The following is an 18,918-nucleotide window of genomic DNA, read 5'->3' on the forward strand; positions in this document are numbered from 1 at the left end:
GAAATTGAGTTCAAGATACTCCTAAAACTGCAAACATTGGAATAGCGGAAGTAGGCCTATAAGCAAAGCAGGTAAATGTTTCTCCTCAAGGTTCATTAGTACTAAACCATTTTAATTTCTTAAAAAAAAATAAGAATAAGCAGAAACCTTTCCTTACAGGTTAAGCATAATTGTTAATTTATATTTTGTCTCCCACTTTTCATCTGTTAGAGGTATGAAGTTTGTGTTCCTTATTTTCTAATGATTTGTACAATTGATGTATATTTACTGTGATATTTTAAGTTTTTATTTCAACATTTCATTCCCGTAGTTGTATTTTAAAATGTGGTCTGTACGCAGCAGCCAACACTCCATGTACATATATTCGAACTAATTTCATCATTATAACAGTTACAATTTCAGCGAAGTTTTTTCAATATGCAGTTTGAAATGAATAAATTTTTGAAATTTGGATACTTGAAATTGTATGAGTTTTGATTTTATTTATCATTTGATTAATTAGATAAGATTGTCATCCTCGCTCAATTTGTTGTGGATTGTCCATGTTTTGTATTGCATTTATGTTATTCATGTTGCATCAGTATTTATTCATCACATCATATGTCAGAACTTGATAGACCTTAATATTCTGTCATGTTTTTTTTTTTTTTACAATCCAAGGACACACAGGAATATAGCCTAATTAAGTTATTATAACATGCTAAGTCTTAAATCATATCTCATCAGAAATATCAACAAAAAATAAATCAAACCACATCATTTTGTGCGTACATGTGTGTATGCGTCTGTGCATCTGTGTCTAAGAACACGTGTGCATGCCTGTTTCTTTGTCATGTTAAGTCTTCAGATGATTTAGACTCAGTTTAACGACGTTTTTAATTTTTTTGTGAAATGAGCTATGGAGCTAAGGATTAAGAAGGACAACCGCGTGCGAAAGTTTGTTGCCTCAAACCCTATGCTTTGCGTGTAAGATCATTCGCTCAAAATGTTGAAGATTCTCTCCAGGTAGTCGTTCATTTTATATTTTTCTTTAATCAATACACACATCATTTGATTGATTTTATAATTCTAATTGAGAACCGGTTTGGTGCATATCATTTCATAGGACTACTGATTTGAATGAATTAAGTTTAGCTCTCATGTATCAGAAAACAAGTGTGACAACATAGACGCAGTCCATGTGAGCTGGATTATGAAGGCATGTTTCTAGTTTGGATAATATGTAGGCATGTTTGTGGTATGGATAATAAAACATTAATAACATTGAGGCTCTTGATATATGAATAAAGATAGACCCTACTGAGCAACAACGAAAAAAATAGATTTAATAAATATGCCTGTTATAAGCCTAGTTGTCTTGAAAGCATGCATGCACCACATCATTTTTCATTGTTCTGTTTAATGTCGCTCCATATTAGGCCTAATTGTATTATTTCTTTAATATAAATTGTTCTACTGGCTAACCCTTAATGTAGCCTGTTTAAGGATTAAATCAAATGGAAAGTATTTCTGCAAATAATCAAAAGACCCAAACAGCGCAAATAATTTTCACTCAGAGGTAGGCCTCTGTAGCCTAAATATCTCCATATTCGAATGGGCATTGAATTCACTGTTTATTCAAATTATGATTTCTCTTAACCATGGTTCACACAGTTCATGTCGATGGGCATAACTTTAAACTATCTTGCCTGAAGTGTTCAAACTGTCGTCTGTCATTTCCCCAAATTAAACCTGGATGAGATTATGGTCTATCCATTGAATATAACGTTTTAAATATGTGGGTGTTAAATTTTTTTTTTTTAACTACAGAGGTAGATTAGAACTGTTGCTTGCCAAGGCTGGGAAGCCTCTATGAGACTAGGTCCCGGGGGAGAGGAGCTCACATTAACCGCTAAATTAATATTTGACGAGGGCTCTTTCCAAAGTATTATTCTGAAAATCGTGTCCCTATACCGGACTTTCAAGGGGTCAGGCAGCAGTGGTTAAATTAATTATTTATACAAGCAGTACCTATAATTGGTTGTAATAGCTGAACATGTTTGATAAACTAGGATGTTTAAAGGTCGAGAGTGTTAGGCTTTTCATTTTAATTTAATGGCAGCACTAAAGGCCTATGTGATCATATGCTAGCCTATATATATATTGAGTATGAGCATTTAGCTTTAGTTACATTAATGTTTTTGGAGATTAGGAGAAACGACAGATATGCATTTTACCTTTAAAGTATATTGCAAATACGTAAGTGGAAAACATTCATGAAAATATAAATGGAGCGGACGACTAGGCTATATTCGCAATAGTTGTGATAAGGTAAAGGGAATTTACTATAAACCTAATATTAGGCTCCTGAACATCTTGAATTTAAGACTTTTGTGTTGGACTTTCATTGAGAGACTCCCGTTTTCTACACATTGAATAAGGGATATCAGGCTTGGACTATTCCCTGGAGGAGCAGTGATCAGTCAAGGAATCCCCTTGTTGGGCCACCACATAGGAGAGAAGGATAAAAGATGAGTGTTTAAATGTATTTTCAATTGCGTGATTTAATCTCAAAGCGCTCAATGGAGCGCCAGATTCAAACGCCGCTGGGTTGTGTTCAACCCTCTAATGTTTTGAATGCTTGGATATTGTCCCTTTTGTTATAAATGGAACTACCGAGTACACACGTAAAACATTGACAACTAAATGTATCGTTTTGTGTGATTTAGGATAACAGCGCCGTATAAGAAGAGGACCCAATTGTTCCAAAAGGCCTTGATTTTGCTCCGCCGCGGTCCGCGCGGAGGCTGCGGCAGCTGTGGACAGCAACAGGTGGTAAGCACTCTATGTTTTGCTCATAGTAAAACCCCTCAGATAATATATTTAGATATCTTTGTGAAATGACACGCTCTTCCTGGAACGTAATAATCACAACATATGAGGGCCCAACGTGTATAAACACATCTTCATATCTAGTGTCCAGATCTCATTCAAAGTAAGATATGCGTCAAGAGACCTCAATATTCAATCAGATAACCTATATGCCTATCTGCTATTTCTATATTAGTTTTTGTAGTTAAAATGTGTATCGTTTAATAAATTATATATAAACGTCAGAGATGTGTCCTATAGTGTTAACGGTGTTTGCTAATTCGGGATCCTTGGGACGTCCCAACTCTGACCTTAACCATTTTAACGTAAATCGGGTAAGGTAAGGGTTAAGGTTAGGGTTAAGGTAGGGGTTAGTTTTAGGGTTTAGTGTATGGATGGATAACACTAACTAAGTGTTCTCTGAGGTAGTGGAATATGCGCACACGTAATAGTCCCCAATAGGCTTCTAATCAAACCCCTAATCAGTTACCAGATTTACTGATCGTATGTTGGACACACCATGTGAGAGAGTAGCCTATATCTTCCTATAACTTATTCTTCAGAAACTAAAACATAAGGAAATCTGGAAGAAAGTCATGGTAGGCTACACAATAGGCATAGGCCTATACACATATGCACTATTATGCACTATTATGCACATATGCACTATTAGCCTACTCTTATTTCCCTTGGTGGCATAATGGAATTTGAGGAGATTATATTTAATTCATTATTATTATTGTTGTTTTATTGTTGTTTATGTTTTAATGCACTTATTATTTCGTCCGGAAAATATTAGGCCTAGGGCTATGTCTCGTTATTGGGCCACTAGTCAGTGATCGCATACACAACAGTGTAAAGAAAACGACTTTCCCTAAAGTAACGATTTTTGTCGCTTTATCTGCTGTAGTTTTTGAGGAGTTGGGGGTTGTAGTGGACGGGTATCTGTAGGGGGTGTAGCATTGTGAGATTCGTTGAATTGAAAACTGTCAGAGATATCGTCTATTTTAACAGTGGTTTCAGGGGTGAATGGCAGTCGCTCCCTGATCCAGTGCAGGTGCAGGGAAGCAGGGGGATGGGGGTCCCTGCGCAGCCAAAATGCGCATTCATTTCAATAGACCACACACTGTCGGCCAGCATGCCATCATCTCTGCGCCTCTCACACATTCTCAGTGCAGTGCAGTCCTTACCGAGCGGAGCTCACACACTTTACAGCTCGCCAGAAGATATACACAACCATGGGCTGAATGACTCAGGATTGTTATTGTGTTTTCCTGTGTTTATATCACTTATAATTGATAATGAAAGGTTTATAGCAATATCAAAATGTATGCTTTGAGAACAGATCATATCCTACATTATTTAAAACATTCTTCAAGTTGTTTTCTGTGGACATTTTGATATACTGTGATTTTATGTACTTTTTATTTAACTAGGCAAGTCAGTTAAGAACAAATTCTTATTTACAATGACGGCCTAGGAACAGTGGGTTAACTGCCGTGTTCAGGGGCAGAACGATAGATGTTTACCTTGTCAGCTTGGGGATTCGATTTTGCCACCTTTCGGTTACTAGTCCAACGCTCTAATCACCAGGCTACCTGCCGCCCCACAGTCTGTAATTAATAACAATCAAATGTTGAACCCTTTTCTCAACCAGCACCATGGCCACTTAGTTGTTTTAGATTGTGGACACACCCTAATTTAATGGATGGTGGGTTTTAAATTCTAAAACGGCGACCCTAAACTCATTGCATATTCTGGCGTCTAGGGGATTAGGACGGTAACCACTGTTCAATGGATAAGTAGGCACTAACAATGTCCTAGTAAATACAATATGCCCACTGGCCACACACTGGTTTAATCACACACTAGTTGAATCAACGTTGTTTCCACGTGATTTCAATGAAATTACGTTGAACCACCATGGAATAGAGGTTGAATTGACATCTGTTTGCCCAGTGGAAGACCACTGAAGTTGCTATGAAGTTGCTATGGAGGCCTATTGGCACTTGACTATAATTCTAATCAAACCGCGGGATTTAGCTCTGATAAGATACAACAGTTGGTCTCTCACGTTTCATGATTTCAGTGACTCAAGTTGTGTTGTGTTTTATTTATTTTTTAAATCAACTGACACTTGAGGTAGTCATTGAGAGTATTTGTTGCTAGTTGAATTTAACATAGCTTTGCATATATCAGGTTATTCACCGCATAGTGCATACTCTACCAATGATGGGATACAGTAGGCTAAACAGAAACTGCATCATATTGGACGATTATACTTTTTATGATGAAGCATGTCACTACGTATCCTAGCTAATACAAACACAGATTGGGCCTATTTTAGAAAGGAACAAAACTGCTGAAAGTGGCAGGCCTAGCTCAAATTTAAATATACATATTGTTGTATAACTAATTCGAGTTAATACATTCTTAATGACAGGATAACAGCGTATAATGCCTTTTTTTCACGAAAAACAATATAAATCATCATCTCTTTATTATTTAGGCTAATAACGCCAAACGCTTCGTTAGATTGGGTTAGGAACAATGCACATCTAATTGTGGTAATTTCAGAAGGTGCATGGACACTGCAATTGAACAGCGAAGATATAATTTAGAGCAGAAGACACGACCACTGTCCATATAGACTACACCATTTGTGACTCAAATTCATCTATTGTAAGGGGAATGTATACACTATTAATAATATTTATGCCATTAAATATACCATGAACAATATTTGCGCTTAACTGCCCTCTGCCCCTACCCCTTCAAAGAGACAAAAACTTTGACCGGTTGCCTACTAGTAAAGTAAAATATGTTTTAATCTTAATGGGCAACATTGTGTGATGGGAAATAAGGCTGAGCAGACTTGAAAACTTTAGTTTCACTTCTGGGACATTCTGTCTGTCAGGCTGGTATTTACTACCACATGTATAGTAGGCCTACCGCAGTCTGTCAGGCAACAGGTGATAACGGACTGCTACATGATAGGCTGAGTACGTTCTAATCTGAAAACGGCGCACGTTATTGGTTAGGCTGCTATTGTGCGGAAACAAAATTTACCCATGCGCAACAATAGTTGCGGGGCAAGTGTTTCTGCTTTTCCACTTCTATTGGTCAGTCCACCCATGCCTAGAACAATATATGCTTTCATGCAGCGGTGCAGCCAGCAGGGGTGTGCAGTACGATGCAGATCAAGCTCGAGCTTTATGGAACACTGGCATAGCCTGGGAAACAAATGAGGCGAGAAGCTCAGCGTGGGGTGGGGAGCAGGATGCTTGTTTGCTTTTAATAGTTGTGTTGCTGTGTCGATGCTAACATAAAACACATCCACTGTGACAAGCTTTTCAAACCTGATAAATAACATTGCGAAATACCATGCATGATTAAAACGTAGGCCTAGAACAAGTTGTAAAACGTTTTGTTAATGTTTCATTATATACTAGATGCTTTAAAAAAAGTTGGTTGTAGTGTTGTGGTAGCTGGATCGAATCCCCGAGCTGTTGTTCTGCCCCTGAACAAGGCAGTTAACCCATTGTTCCCAGGTAGGACGTTATTGTAAATAAGAATTTGTTCTTAACTGACTTGCCTAGTTAAATAAAGGTTTAATAATAGCATAGTTTCATTATAAACATACTAATTTAAAAGTATCACTCTTCCATTTAGCCCCCTTTAGCACAGATTTAGCCTATAGCAAGCATCAGTTGGTGACAAACTACATGCCTACATCTTGGCACCATGGAACGTCAGAGACGTTCATTAGGCCTTCTAGGCTAAAAACGTAATATGATGGGCCTACCAACTAATGCAATATGAATATAAATAAATACATGTCTTACAAAATCATCAAATTAAAACACGTACGTTTTAGATTGGTTTGTTTCGTTAAAGTGTGAATTTTATTCCAAGTCGTTCTAAAATCATACATGTGACATTGTAGGACTATATCTTTGACGTTCGACGTTGTTTTTGCGTAAATCATCAGCAGACGAAACGGGAGCTTCTGTCACTTCCCAGTAGTGGCAATGGCCACGATGACTGTCACTATCCAACCCTCTGTTGACAGCAATGCACTGACTTCCCCAACAGCATAACTCATTGTTCACTTCATTCCTTCAAAATTTCAGTCTTCATGTATCCCATATTGATCAAGGACCACATTATAAGCCTCTGGGTAACACATTTCGAGATTTAAGAAAAATAAATACATTACAATGTAAATAGAAAATATGTATTATCTTTAGATAGTTCAGTCATTCAATGTGAGCATATATACCTGTATCTATAGGGAATACCAGTTTGAACTTTGAAACGGTAGGCCCAATGAAAAGTTAAACCTTATACAACTTTATCAATATGTTTATCCCTGTGGCTGATCGAGAGTGTGAATGGAAATAAATCTAGGAACAGCAGCTCGTTCGCAAGCGGCTGACTTTCTGTATGCTTTAGAGCAAAGTGTTTACAAAAGTTTGTCTGAGTACTGAAAGGGCACTACAAAGGCCCTTTATAGACATGCGACATGATGCCCGAGTCATTTGAATGGAAGTGGGAGAACTACTCTGCTTGAGCGCCTGGGTTTGTTGACAGAAGAACGTAAAATTATCACATATCTAAAATACAGATGAAAAAGCTCACATATTTAGCCTGTAGGACAATCAAAATGAGAAAATATAGGAATAGCCGAATAAATCTTTAAGAAGCCTATTCAGGAATGTGAGAGACATCAATCAAATAGGTCTGCTCGGACATAAAAAATAAAGATTGTTGGGCTTCATAATAAACACGCAGAATTCTTCCTCCCAAATGTTTCTCCCAAATGTGTGAAATGCTGAGAGTATGGCACAAACGAACCAACATCCTCTACAAAGTCAAATAATGATAAAAGCAGAGACTGAAACATGTAATGAGTTCACCCTTAATCATTGATCATTAAAAATGGTGGTGTTAAATATACTCAATTACACGCATGACTTCCCTCAAACAGTAAATTATATCCTCCAACTACTTGTCTATTCTATCTCTCCCGCCAGAACTGGAAAGTCGATTATGTTGAATCCATACGTTTCTATGGATTGCATCATCCTAATTAATACTCAAGAGTGGTCCGTGGCTCACAGTTTTTGAATGGTCCCTCTCCTGTCGCTCTGACAGAAACAGTTCTCGAATGGAAAAGTGGGTCCTTAAAAAAAAAGTATCTAGAGACCATCCAATGCGTTTTTCTGTGACTGATAATAACGCATGACTCAGATGCGACAGGGATCTGTCTGCACGGGGTAAACAATGCCCTGGCTGGGACTGACACTCACTTTTGGGAAATATTATTCATATATTGGTTAAAATGTATTTTTTCGTTTCTAAAACGTGTACTGTTGCGACCACACGTTTTTTTTAAACTCATAAGACGGTGAATAATAATAAAACCTATTAATTATTTTGTTATAAATGTTTACACTATCTATATTGGATTTTGAGAGTTGCACCTGTGGCGGCGTTTAATAAATATAGGGCAATGAATTACATTGGGTTGGAACTTGGAAGTGTGCTGTTCTGGGCGCTACTCGGTCACTGCATTTGATTATAAATAAGAAGAGTTCACACGCTGATCGAGTGACTAAGGGGAACAAGCGAACCATTTTAATCAGGTGGCTATCTTCCTATCGCTGAGATCAGAGCTCTGTCACTCACGAGCTCGTCATTGTGTCCCCCCCCTGCGAAATGACATCTCCCTCAGGAAAGCGAATAGTAGCTGGATGAGATTTCAGTGTCTGTGCGTTATAAGCCCATCTATTAGCATAACGCAATGAAACGAGTTCTGGAGTTGGGAGGGAGGGGAGACCCTGCCTTGTTAATTAGGCCATAGGAAACAAATGTTATTTATTTTTTCAAGCCCCTATTTGGGATACCGATTGGCGCAGCGGTCTAGGGCACTGCATCTCAGTGCTAGTGGCTAGTTCGAATCCAGGCTGTATCACAACCCGCCCTATGGGAGTCCCATAGGGCGGCACACAATTGTCCCAGCGTCGTCCGGGTTTGGCTGGTGTAGGCCGTTAAGAATGTGTTCTTAACTGACTTGCCTAGAGGTTAAAAAAAAAAAAAGGTTGAAAAAAAAGACATTAAAAAATATCCCTCCTATGATATGTTCTGTTTGGTCTAGTTTCATAATACAGAAGGTTACTTAAGTCAAAAATTAAAGGAGATTGCATTATACCTAAAATATAGCAACCCAAAGGTTGTGTGTTCGAATCACATCATGGACAACATTAACATTTTAGCAACTACTTACTACTTTTTAGCTACTTAGCATGTTAGCTAACCCTTCCCTTAACTCTACATTTAACCCCCAACCCCAGTGCTTAATTTGTAAATTGGGTGGCGGCATATAATAAAGCATTACATGCATATAATCGCCTTTGTGCTTGCAAAGAGCAGTAGAGTAGAGTAGAGCAGTAGAGTAGAGTAGAGTAGAGCAGTAGAGTAGAGTAGAGCAGTAGAGTAGAGTAGAGCAGTAGAGTAGAGTAGAGTAGAGCAGTAGAGTAGAGTAGAGCAGTAGAGTAGAGTAGAGCAGTAGAGTAGAGTAGAGTAGAGCAGTAGAGTAGAGTAGAGCAGTAGAGTAGAGTAGAGCAGTAGAGTAGAGTAGAGCAGTAGAGTAGAGTAGAGCAGTAGAGTAGAGTAGAGCAGTAGAGTAGAGTAGAGCAGTAGAGTAGAGTAGAGCAGTAGAGTAGAGTAGAGCAGTAGAGTAGAGTAGAGCAGTAGAGTAGAGTAGAGCAGTAGAGTAGAGGCGCTTGCAAAAGTTGTACACATGGAAAAACTTTTTTAAGCCTAGGGTCAAGGGAAAAAAACTGGCCTTTTATAAACTCATTTAATGAAATTCTACACAATTTTAGATGTCTGGAGACATTACAATAATATTTTTCAATACCGCACAAATGATTGAAATGACAGGCTACTTTGACACTGACAAACTGAGAATCTGCGATCAATAAAAAAACACATTTGTCGTAGGCCTAGGTGTCTGGGGACATAGTGTACAATATGAGGAGGAAATTATTCCCGCAATAGGACTATTTTGAAGCTGATAGTATATTTGGTAGCCTACAAACAAATTACTATTCTATTTTCAGCTAAATCCATTTGCTTTCCAACATGTGTTTTCCCACAATTGTATTCGAAATATTGTGAAAGGCCCGTTTTGCCTGCATGCTGTTCACTAACGATTTGCCGCACGTTTCCAACAGTAGGCACACAGTCCACAGCTAGGCATTTATACAATGTTTTTTTTAAACAAGCTATTGATCCACTGTGGCTAAATTATAGGCCTACTGTTGTATTTTTTATTTTCATTTATTTCTGAACAGACAGCAGTAATTCAATAACTTTGAGAAATGTATTGCTGTGGAACTTCCAGTACCCTTCCTGCCAGGATAAGAAAATACATGATGAAGTGCAACAATGCAAATATTAAAGTTGCAGGGTTATGTCTATCAGAGAAGAGAGAGATCATAGAAAGCGAATCTCATTCTAGTTCCGTGAGAGATACAGGCGCACTTCCCTCTCTCACCACAGCAATGGCCACGCGTTGGTCTTAACAGACTACAATGTTGCCAAACCATAAAACCGGGCCGGCCGAACACAACCAATTCTTAGAACATCAGGCACGTTTTCACATTACGTGTTTTAGGGGGCCGGATAATTACAGAAGAGGAAACTTGATTGGTTGAACTTAACTCTGATTTTATTATAATTTTTACATTGCAAACAGTGAACATAGTTTTTCATGACAAGAGGAGGTACTGGATCCTGACAAATGGGTTCCGGGAAAGAAACAGAAAAAACGTAGAGGAGACCGATTCTGTTCTGCAGGATCCAGCTCAAATCAAGTACTGCCTAACCTTAACCCCTAATCCAGTGTCTCTAATCCAGTGTCTCCCAAACTCGTCTTCGGGACCCCAAGGGATGCACGTTTTGTTTTTTGGCCCTAACACTACACAGCTGATTGAAAGTTTGACGATTAGTTGATTATCTGAATCAGCTGTGTAGTGAGAGGGCAAAAAACAAAACGTGCACCCCTTGGGGTCCCGAGGACCGAGTTTGGGAAACCCTGCCCTAACCCCTAATGTAGGCCACACATATTTAAAATGGTAAGATATCATATGAAATGGATGATGGACTTCCACAAATTAATACGTACCAGACGAAACCTAACGCTCCATATTCATTGGAGGGAGACACATTTACGTTTACTATGTTAAGTCGACTCCTGGGTCAAGGTTGACAATGTCCATAGTTGTAGGCCTAGAAGTAAAGAGTAATGCCCTCTATTTCCATGGCTCATTGCTCAACTCATGAAACGTAATGGCCATATGAAGCAAGGCCACAAAGGTGACATGGTGTCAGACCAAGTTATGACTTCAAGAGGAGATGAAGATCCAGGACAGCTGGACCACTCTTATTGATTTTGTGACAGCTTGTGTCATTTAACGTTTTGCCCGATGATACGCGGGACATTAACCCATGAGCACCTTCTACTCTGCGTGCATCCAATCACAATCACAACATCACTCCATCACACAGTCGCCCCCGGGTGAGTGCACTCAAGGCTTGTAGCTCAGATGTTAATATAACCGATCCTTGAGGTAATGAAGTGTACATTAAAGTATCTAGTAAGAACGACGTTTTCGCAGTCTACTTAGCTTTATTTGGTCGTGCATTGCGCTGAAAAATGCGTTAGCGCTCGCCAAGTGACCATTCATGTAAAACGCAAAACATTCCTGTCCACAAGGACAGTCTGAGAAAGGGAAAAGTAGTTAAAGAAAAGGATCAATTGATCAAATCATTATTGACAGGAAATGGAAAAGAAAACATTTGAAAATTGCAGTTATTGATTAATCGTGTTAGCTTTCACTGACACAGATAGGAGACTCATTTTACTCAATGCTCTAGATGTCAGGACTTCTGATTGTCTTGAACTTTAGGCCAGTGTAAGAAGCAGCTCAAAGGATGACCCTTAGGCGATTATGTAGCCTTCATTGAATTAATTAATTGAAAAGTTGAAAACCGAATTGATCCCAACCCTCTTTGTCACAGAAGTGTATAAAGTCAAGTGACTGTTGTGAAATTGTGGTTTAATAAGAGAATGATGTCGATGTTCTTTCAGATGAGTGTGATTATACAAATCAGTCTTTGTAAATTCCCCTTTTGATAGTCCAGTATGAGCGAAAGTTTGCTCTGAATCTTGGACAGGAACAATCACTAAACACAAAGATTAGGGGGACTTGTATTATAGACAATACAAAAATGGAAAGACAGCAATGATATTCAATAACAATTATGCAGAAATGGGGAGGGTGGCAGAGTGGCATTTGACCACATTAACACCACAAGAAATGGCACAAAAACATAGCTTAATCCCCCAAAACAACAACAAAAACAACTACAGCCATAGTTACATAAACAAATGCTAATTTTGTAAATAATAAACTATCAATATAATGATCTATTACATTACACAGTTGAAGAAATCCAACCTAAATGCTAAATAAATCACAATAGGTACCCTGTAAAAAGGACATTCAGAGAAAATAAGGAAATGCAACTTTTTTGCCCAGTAGATTATGGAGAGAAGATTTGGTCCCACTTGTTTCAGTAGCCCAAGTAGGATAAAGCTTGGAGTGCCTCGTCACCGTGGAAACTGCCAGAACAATTCAGTTGAAGTTAGAGGAGGTCAGCTTGCAGGGTCATCAGCTCCAGCCTGCCTGTGCAAACTTCTGTTGGGCTGGGGACTTTTTAGTGGGCGTGTTAGCCTGGGCCTAGCCCTGGGTGGTAAGCAATTCTAAGTCTGATATAAATTTTTTGAGTCAGTTCGCAGCCTAGGCTCTCCAGGTGGCCTGTGAAATCGATTTTAACCCTGTGACCCTGTCTAGCAGAGGCATGGTTGACAACCTGAGTAAGAATTTAGTTGGCACTGACAGATCTCCACAGATTTCAGTAAGGGGTGGGAGGGGAGGGGCAGGGCAGGGGAGGTTATGGGTGTGCTAGAAGTGCTCATTAAAAGTTTTCAGCAGTTAGGAGAGAGTTGGTGTGTGTGTGTAGCACAGAGCTGCTGTTCTATTTAATCAGCTTAGGGTTGTGTCAGTTTGTTGCGTTACTTGTCACTGGAGTTCACTGATCTATACAGAAGATTGACAGTCTTTTTTTGAGATGTTTGATTGAGAGCCATTTGCCAATAGATTGTTGTAAAGTTATCAGGGTGTTCATGCAGTTCTGAAAGTCCCCATTTGCCCTCTTCACTTGAACAAGAAAAAATAAATTAACCCCACAAATAAATTATATATATATATATATATATATATATATATATGTACAGTAGTACCAGTCAAAAGTTTGGACACACCTACTCATTCAAGGGTTTTTCTTTATTTTTTACTATTTTCTACCTTGTAGAATAATAGTGAAGAAATCAAAACTATGAAATAGCACAAATGGAATCATGTAGTAACCAAAAAAAGTGTTAAACAAATCAAAATATATTTTATATTTGAGATTCTTCAAAGTAGCCACTCTTTGCCTTGATGACAGCTTTGGACACTCTTGGCATTCTCTCAGCCAGTTTCAACTGGAATTCTTTGTAACAGTCTTGTAGGAGTTTCCACATATGATGAGCACTTATTGGCTGCTTTTCCTTCACTCTGCGGTCCAACTCATCCCAAACTATCTCAATTAGGTTGATGTCGGGTGATTGTGGAGGCCAGGTCATCTGATGCAGCATTCCATTCCTCTCCTTCTTGGTCAAATAGCCCTTACACAACCTGAAGGTGTGTTGGGTCATTGTCCTGTGGAAAAACAAAAGATAGTCCCACTAAATGCAAACCAGACGGGATGGCGTATCGCTACAGAATGCTGTTGTAGCCATGCTGGTTAAGTGTGCCTTGAATTCTAAATAAATCCCAGACAGTGTCACCAGCAAAGCACACCCACACCATCACACCTCTTCTATGATTCACTGTGGGAACCACACATGCGGAGATCATCCATTCACCTACTCTGCGTTTCACAAAGACACGGCGGTTGAAACCAAAAATCTCAAATTTGGACTCATCAGACCAAACAACAGATTTCTACCGGTCTAATGTCCATGGCTCGTGTTTCTTGGCCCGAGCAATTCTCTTCTTCTTATTGGTGTCCATTAGTAGTGGTTTCTTTGTTGCAATTCAATCATGAAGGCCTGATTCACGCAGTCTCATCTGAACAGTTGATGTTGAGATGTCTGTTACTTGAACTCTGTGAAGAATTTGTTTGGGCTGCAATTTCTGAGGCTGGTAACTCTTTCTTTCCTGTGGCGGTCCTCAAGAGAGCCAGTTTCATCATATCGCTTGATGTTTTTTGCGACAGCACTTAAAGAAACTTTCAAAGTTCTTGAAATTTTCCGCATTGACTGACTCATGTCTTAAAGTAGTGATGGACTGTCGTTTCTCTTTGCTTATTTGAGCTGTTCTTGCCATAATATGGACTTGGTCTTTTACCAAAGAGGGGTTGGATTAAATGCAGAAGACACATTTCAGTTGAAGGCATTCAGTTGTACAACTGACTAGGTATCCCCCTTTTTATTTTTTTATTTCACCTTTATTTAACCAGGTAGGCCAGTTGAGAACAAGTTCTCATTTACAGCTGCTACCTGGCCAAGATAAAGCAAAGCAGTGCGACAAAAAGAACAACATAGAGTTACACATAAACAAACGTACATTCAATAACACAATAGCACAATCACACAACAATTCTGTATACCCGCTACCTTGTCACAACACAACTGATTGGCTCAAACGCATTAAGAAGGAAAGAAATTCCACAAATCAACTTTTAACAAGGCACACCTGTTAATTGATGCATTCCAGGTGACTACCTCATGAAGCTGGTTGAGAGAATGCCAAGCGTGTGCCAAATCAAATCAATTGTATTTATATAGCCCTTCTTACATCAGCTGATATACCAACGTGCTGTACAGAAACCCAGCCTAAAACCACAAACAGCAAGCAATGCATGTGTAGAAGCACGGTGGCTAGGAAAAACTCCATAGAAAGGCAAAAACATAGGAAGAAAACTAGAGAGGAACCAGGCTATGAGGGGTGGCCAGTCCTCTTCTGGCTGTGCCGGGTGGAGATTATAACAGAACATGGCCAAGATGTTCAAATGTTCATTAATGACCAGCATGGTCAAATAATAGTAGTCACAGTGAACAGGTCAGGGTTCCATAGTCGCAGGCAGAACAGTTGAAACTGGAGCAGCAGCACAGCCAGGTGGACTGGGGACAACAAGGAGTCATCATGCCAGGTAGTCCTGAGGCATGGTCCTAGGGCTCAGGTCCTCCGAGAGAGAGAAAGAAAGAAAGAAAGATAGAAAGAAAGAAAGAAAGAAAGAAAGAAAGAAAGAAAGAAAGAAAGAAAGAAAGAAAGAAAGAAAGAAAAAGAGAATTAGATAGAGCATACTTATATTCACACAGGACATCAGATAAGACAGGAGAAATACTCCAGATATAACAGACTAACCCTAGCCCCCCGACACATAAACTACTGCAGCATAAATACAGGAGGCTGAGACAGGAGAGGTCAGGAGACACTGTGGCCCCATCCAATGATACCCCCAGACAGGGCCAAACAGGCAGGATTTAACCCCACCCACTTTGCCAAAGCACAGCCCCCACATCACTAGAGGGATATCTTCAACCACCAACTTACCATCCTGAGACAAGGCCGAGTATAGCCCACAAAGATCTCCGCCAAGGCACAACCCAAGGGGGGGCGCCAACCCAGACAGGAAGACCACATCAGTGACTCAACCCACTCAAGTGACGCACCACTCCTAGGAACAGCATGGAAGAGCAACAGTAAGCCAGTGACTCAGCCCCTGTAATAGGGTTAGAGGCAGAGAATCCCAGAGGAGAGAGGAGAACCGGCCAGGCAGAGACAGCAAGGGCGGTTCGTTGCTCCATTGCCTTTCCGTTCACCTTCACACTCCTGGGCTAGACTACACTCAATCATAGGACCTACTGAAGAGATGAGTCTTCAGTAAAGACTTAAAGGTTGAGACAGAGTCTGCGTCTCTCACATGGGTAGGCAGACCATTCCATAAAAATGGAGCTCAATAGGAGAAAGCCCTGCCTCCAGCTGTTTGCTTAGAAATTCTAGGGACAATTAGGAGGCCTGCGTCTTGTGACCGTAACGTGTAGGTATGTACGGAGCAAGCACATGTAATGTTTTGTAGGTTAGCAGTAAAACCTTGAAATCAGCCCTTGCCTTAACATTAAGCCAGTGTAGGGAGGTTTGCACTGGAGTAATATGATCACATTTTGTGGTTCTAGTCAGGATTCTAGCAGCCGTATTTAGCACTAACTGAAGTTTATTTAGTGCTTTATCCGGGTAGCCGGAAAATAGAGCATTGCAGTAGTCTAACCTAGATGTAACAAACGCATGGATTAATTTTTCAGCATCATTTTTGGTCAGAAAATTTCAGATTTTTGCAATGTTACGTAAATGGATAAAAGCTGTCCTTGAAACAGTCTTGATATGTTCGTCAAACGAGAGATCAGGGTCCAGAGCAAAGCTGTCATCAAGACAAAGGGTACTTTAAAGAATCTCAAATATAAAATATATTTTGATTTGTTTAACACTTTTTTGCTTACTACATGATTCCATGTGTTGTTTCATAGTTTTGATATCTTTACTATTATTCTACAAAATAGAAAATAGTAAAAATAAAGAAAAACCCTTGAATGAGTAGGTGTGTCCAAACTTTTGACAGGTACTGTATATTGTTGTCATATTGAGTTGTGTATTAAATCAATGACATGAATAAATATGTCTATATTTGTTGATGAACTTAACTGATTGAGTGTACATAAGTTAGTAAAATACCAATATCTAACTTTGGCAATACTAATGTTTTTAGAATGGTCATGTATGCTTCCGACTTTGAAACCATTGTTTTTCCATGACATAGTTTTGTTTGGTTACACGTCTTCCCATGTGGATTGAGGATATGGATTCCTCCCTCAGAGGGTAGTGGTGCTCATTGCCCTGCAGATAAGTGTCAACTTGTTCAGTGATTTTGAAATTGTCATGGCGAGTCCCACAGGAGCATGTGTGAATGAAGGGCAGCTCTTCACAGCCTATATCTGCTGTCTCATTGGTCCTGGATATGCCCCATGGCCTCCCAAATGATGCCATTTGTCACATGTTTAACAGATTGATACTCCCTAGACTCGAGGGTGGCGTGTGTGTGTGTGTGTGTGTGTGAGGGGGGTGATAGAGAGATAGGCTTTGAGGGAGGACACTAGTCTAAGTGCCTGAGGAGGCTATTGTGATTGATTGTTTGAGTGGGACCTTCATGATGCTTCTGAGAGCTGGTATCATCCCAACAGTTTTCCTCTTCCAGTAGGGAAGAGAGTGTATCCCTATAACTGGAAAAACACTGGCTGGTTTATTTGGAAGAGATGACACTCATGGAGTGTTTCACTATTATTTTCAAACTGAATGGATTCAGCAACAGTATCCTACATTTGAACTCAGTCCAGAGTGAGAACCTCTCTTACTTTAGCCTCTTGTCTAATCAATCACCCACAAAGAGTCCTGAGTCATGTGTTCCTATGCAAATGTTTCTGCAAACACTGAAGTGTAAGCTAACCTTACATTATCTGTGTCTTATAACTCCATCCTGATGGAAAACCTGTCATTCCCCCTCTCCTCTCACATTCAGATACCAATACCAACATGGCCACATCATTCATGTCTTCTGCAATTACATAACGGTTTGTCATTAAGATATGTAATGCCTATCATAATCTCAGCCACATTTAGATGCTGTTTGTCGTAATGTTTCAGTATTTGTTTGTTAAAATGTGAGAAATGGTTGGGGAAGGACAGGCGAGTCAGCGTCAGAGACTAACAGTGTTAGTGCCAGGTCCACTTGTAGAGGCTTCATGAAAAGTGTTTGTGGCAGCAGTAATATTTTTCTGATTACCTTTTGGATTTATTGGTAACACACAGCTGTGTGCCTGTGTGCCTGTGTGAGTATGCACACACGTGCTTGTGTGTGATTTAATGAGGGATTTTTTGGGCAAGTTGGCGTTACTCATCAGTGTCATGGCAGTTTTGTTTCAAAAGTGCTGGTGCTGGAGAAAGAGGGATTTCGGCCCGTCAGCAGTGTGTGATGTCAGCATTGCCGAGACAACAAAAGAGAGCTCCAAATCCGTGGAGTTTGCAGCATTATGGGGCCCAGTCTGGGCCGAACATAGCCCCCTTTTCACTGGGACAAACATTCTAGCGTACAGCTATCTAGAGCTCTGTCACAGAGTGCAGTGCACACACACAACAGGATTTCTGCTTTTCAACCCTGTTCATTCATCATATCCCCCACACTCATTTACTTAGGCTTTATCTATCTAAGGAGAATATCTGGGCGGAATGATAATGATAAGGAATTTGTTTTTTGATAAAGTTATGGTCAATTAGCTGACACTTCCATAGCATCCAAAGCAACACACAATATCAGTAAAGGCTATGCGTATGTATGAAAAATGTGATATTTTGTGGGTAAATGATATACAAACAGTGATCACGTGGCTCAAACTTTGAAAACACAATACAAATGTTCATTGTTCATGTTCAGAGCTGTGACATCCTGAAAATGAGCCTTTTGATTCGCCCCCTCCTGTGTTCCAACTGTAACAGAATAAATGTATAATCAAAGTAGACACACACCTCTGTTTATTTAATGCTTTGGTTAGGACACTGTAAAGCCACCTGCAGTTCTCCTTGAAAATGTAAATTACATGTTGGCACAAAAACAACTAGCATGCTGTCTGAACCAGTGGCACTCAAAGAAAATACAATCGCTATGCATTCTGGGAAATCTACATTTCACTAAGGCTATCAAAATTCAGCATATAGTTTCAATCCTTGTTGGTCTCGAGCTAATAGTGCTTTAAACAATTCGGTATATCTCTAAACGTGTTTGCAATGGAAAGGAATAGTCAACATTGCAATAAGGATTTTCTTCATCCCTGGCAGTATC

General features: G+C 39.6%; 1 long non-coding RNA gene across 5 annotated transcripts in view; it reads left to right on the plus strand.

The window, feature by feature from the left end:
- The window catches only part of LOC110521547 (uncharacterized), a 142,092-nt gene that overhangs the window by 109,213 nt on the left and 13,961 nt on the right, over window positions 1–18,918 (plus strand). For all 5 annotated transcript variants that reach the window (XR_002473162.3, XR_016495167.1, XR_002473161.3 and 2 more), the window contains one exon: window positions 2,709–2,814. This is a non-coding gene — a long non-coding RNA (uncharacterized LOC110521547). The remainder of the gene's footprint in view (window positions 1–2,708; window positions 2,815–18,918) is intronic.

Source organism: Oncorhynchus mykiss, chromosome 4 (assembly GCF_057628025.1).
Source record: "Oncorhynchus mykiss isolate SJ-2025 chromosome 4, ASM5762802v1, whole genome shotgun sequence".
In the NCBI taxonomy this organism is placed as follows: domain Eukaryota; kingdom Metazoa; phylum Chordata; class Actinopteri; order Salmoniformes; family Salmonidae; genus Oncorhynchus; species Oncorhynchus mykiss.